Below are 4,308 nucleotides of genomic sequence, written 5' to 3'. Positions count from 1 at the left end.
TAATCTTGATAATATTCCAACTTCGTATGTCTCTAACTCTAAATACTTGAGAATTATTTCATTTTTTTATGAATTATTTCACATTTTAAAGAAGAATTTAGGATATCCTAGGATGTACTTTTGATTCGTCAGAATTTTTTTGTAGGAGTTTTGTATGTGTAAGAAAAACTTGTGATTTTGTAGGATGCATTTTGATTTTGTAAGAATTACCTTTTGTTTTATAAGATGTATTTTGCATTTTATAAGAAGAACTTGTGGTTTATTAGGATGTATTTTGTTTTGTAAGAATTTTTTTTAAAATTCAGTAAGAAGTATTTTGTATTTTGTAAGAACAGTTTTTGATTGTTTAGGATGTATTTTTGTTTTATAAGAACTTTATTTTGTCTCATAAAAAAAACATTTTGTATTTTGTAACAAGAATTAATCATTTTCTAGGATGTATTTTGTTTTCTACAAATTATTAGTTTGCTTTGTAAGAAGAAAAATTTGTTTCTTAAGAAGTATTTTGTATTTTGTAAGAACAGTCTCTGATTTCTTAGGATGTACTTTTGTTTTGTAAGAAGTATTTTACATTTTATAAGAGGAATTTGTGATTGTTTAATATGTCTTTTTGTTTTGTAAGATTTATTTTTTGTTTTGTAAGAAGTCTTTTTTGTTTTGTAATAAGAATTTGTGATTTCTTGGGAGGTATATTTTCAAGAATCACTTTTTGCTTTTTATGAAGTATTTTTTTATTTTTAAAGGAGTTTTTGATCTGCTAGGATGTAGTTAGTCACAAGAATTTATGATTTCTTATGATATATTTTTGTTGTGTAAGAACTGTTTTCTTTGCTTTTTAAGAAGCATTTTTTTGTAGGAAGTATTTTCTATTTTGCAAGAAGAATTTCTGCTTGCTATGGATGTATTTTTGTTTTGTAAGAATTATTTTTTGATTTGTAAGAAGGATTTTCTTGTAGGAAGTATTCTGTTTTTGCAAGAATAATTTCTGATTTTTAGTATGTTTTTTATGTATTAAGCATTATTCTTTTATTTTGTAAGATGTATTTTGTAATTTGTAAGAAGAATTTGTGACTGCTTAAGATGTGTTTTTGGTTTGTAAGAAATAGTTTTTGTTTTGTAAGTATTTTTTATTTTGTAACAGGAATTTATTTCTTAGGATTTATTTTTGTTTTGTAAGAGCAATATTTGATCTTTTAGGATTTATTTTTGTTTTGTATGAACTATTTTTGCTTTGTAAGAAGTATTTTGTAAATACAAACTCTTGTTTTTTGGATGTATTTTTGTTTTTGAAGAATTTTTTTTGTAAGAATTATTTTGTAAGATTTTTTTTTTTATTAGTTAAGATTTTGTTTTCGGTTTTGTGAGAATGATTTATGATTTTTAGGTTGTAATTTTTGTCTGTAAGAAATATTTTTGTTTTGTATGATCGATATCCATTAGTTCTTGTATCATAGTTAAATATTTGTCTTTTTTAGCATTCAACGTGACGATAACTTTATCGTTTGTACACACTTTCTTTGAACATTTTCTATTCACTTTTTTTAAATATAATGCAATTGTGTGTGTATAAATGAGCCCCATAGTAGTACCTATGTCTCTGAAATTTCCCGTTTTTGCGTTTCTGTATTTTGAATAAACGTTCTAAACGTCTGTATTATTCGCGTACCGTAAATATAACGGAAACATAACAAAGTAAGGCAATATGAAATGTTTTATTGAAATAATGTAATGTAGATTATCATCATAAAAAATTGCTTTGAATACATCTCGTAGAATACTTCATTATATTTTCTTTTAAGATGTCATATATTACAGTTTGACGTCATACACAACTTTTAACAACCTCGCCATACATTTATCACTGATAATATTTTGTTCATAGACCCTATCTGCTGGTACGCTCATGACAGAGCTAATGTCGTTTGCTGGTGCTTTGTTTTTCATCAATTAATCTTTATATTTCTTGGTGATATTGCCTGTCAATGTCCTTTTTATTTTACTTGTGGTTTCATCGTCTATTTTTGCACCTAGATAAGATGTGTATTATGACGTTTGTTTTGTAGTAGGCATGTCTTCTTCTTGTCTTCTTTTGAATGATAATGTCAGAAAAAAGGTGTGAGGATCTACCAACGGGAAATATGTTACCAGTACCATTAGCAAGAATTTGGGCTTCGTTGTCTACTAAAACTCTAAGACTTGCGTATTTCTATGAGCACTATCATTCTCTAGAAACATCATTCTCGTACATCCACGACTTTCATGGTAGAAATTTTTGGGCACTCAAAAGGAATTTAACCCCTCACTGTCTTTACAACTTAAGAAAACATTTCCAATAAGATTTTCATCAATGCTTGTTTCATTGTTCAAACATTTCTCTTTGAGACCATTCATTGCTATGATAACTTTATTTTGAGCACAAGCTTTCTTGAAATACTTCACCTTTTTCATGACGGTACTAGTAACGTTTGCTCGGGGTTTGTCTTCGTTAATTTATCTTTAATCTCCTTGCTTATAATGTCTTCTAGTACTATTTTTACTGTGCTTGGGGTTTCACTGTCCTTTACGACATTATTTTTTACATTGGTCGCAGTCTCAGCACCTGGATAAGAACTGGCTTATGGTACTGTTACAGTGGTATGACTGTCTTCTTCTTGTTTTTTTTTAGTGCTAATAATACAAAGATGGATACAAGATCCATCAATAGAACTATTAACAGAACCAGAACCAGAACTGCCCTTCGTCATCAACTAAAAACCTTAGACTTGCATTCTCTTTGATCACTATCATCTCAGGAAATGTTACTCTCGTATATCCACCATCAGTAATGTTGATTTTTTCTGTATTCCAAAGGAATTTAAAGCCTACTGTCATGACAACGCACATATACATTTCTAATAGAATCCAATGTCTCTCATTGTCACCTACCAAAACAAAACAATAGCTTTATCATGTGCACATATTTCCGCGGAACACTTTGTCTTCACCTTTTAAAATAAAATGCGAGCGTGTTCCCTTCAAATGTAAAATAATACTGATGGAAAACCTATAATTAACTATTTACTGTCGATGACCAGCCATAGATTACCACGGAGGCTGCCACATTCAATTGTATGAATTGGTCCAACTTGGAGCGGAATTGGTTGAATCTTAATTGTGAAATGAAGACAGAAGTAGGGGAACCAGATATGACGCAACTGGAACCATATTTGGTGTTGTGATCGGAGCGGGCATAGTGGGAACTAGGATTGGCTGAACCGGGGTGAAAGCGAACAAAATCAAAGGTGGAGCCATTGTAACCGGGGGTTGAGGCGGGCAAAGTGGAATGGTTTATTACTTTATTTAAAATTTTAAAACTGTCTTAGGAATGATTAGGGGTGCGAGAGGGCCATTCATACTGCGACAGGGTGACCTGAAATGACAGTGTATCACGAGGGATTGGCTTGCAAAAACATGAATCAATGGATTTAATACAATATTTTAAAAAAGAAAATATCTGGAAAATGTCTTATGAATGATGAGGGGTGCCAGAGGGTTCCAAGGAGCCAGTCAGAGTGTGATATGGTGATGTGAAATGACATGGTGTATCAAGGAGGGTTGGGTTGCGAAAACATGAACTAATGGATTTAATGCATGATTGAGGGCTAGTCATAGTATGGCAAGGGGAATTGAAATGGTATATCACGTTGAGGTTAAACATGAACCATTGGATTTAGATCCTATTTTTATCATAAAAATATTTAAAAAATAGCTTTTGAATGATAAAAGGTGCCAGAGGGTTCCGTCTGCCATTCATAATGTGACAAGGTGACGTCAACTGCTTGGACTAAAATTTTCTACAGCGTAAAGCAAAGGTGGGAGGTTTTAAACGAAAATTCAGTGGTGGAGGGAATGAAATCTAACACCCAGTCAAAGAAATGGGGTATTTTCATTAAAACCTTTCAGGAATAACTCTTAATTTGGTTTCAGCTTATCTCTAATAACAAACCTACCTCTTCAGAACTGGTTACTAGGGGATGGGTCAGCCACCTATTGTCAAGGTGGCGTGAAATATGTATTGTCATAGATCAAATAAACTTGGCAATTTCATTAAAATATCTCAAAAATAGCACTTAATATGGTTTAAATCTATCTATAATAACAAGCTACCCCACTGCAATCGGTTACTAGGGGGTGGGCCAGGCATTTCTTGTCAAGATGGCGTGAAATATGCATAGTCATTGATCAAAAACACATGGCATTTTCATTAAAACCTAACATAAATAACCATATGCATAAAATGCGTCTCGTTTTATCGCACGTGTGACTAAT

The sequence above is a fragment of the Artemia franciscana genome, chromosome 21 (genome assembly GCF_032884065.1).
Source record: "Artemia franciscana chromosome 21, ASM3288406v1, whole genome shotgun sequence".
Taxonomy (NCBI): Eukaryota; Metazoa; Arthropoda; class Branchiopoda; order Anostraca; family Artemiidae; genus Artemia; species Artemia franciscana.
This window is presented reverse-complemented; position numbering follows the sequence as displayed.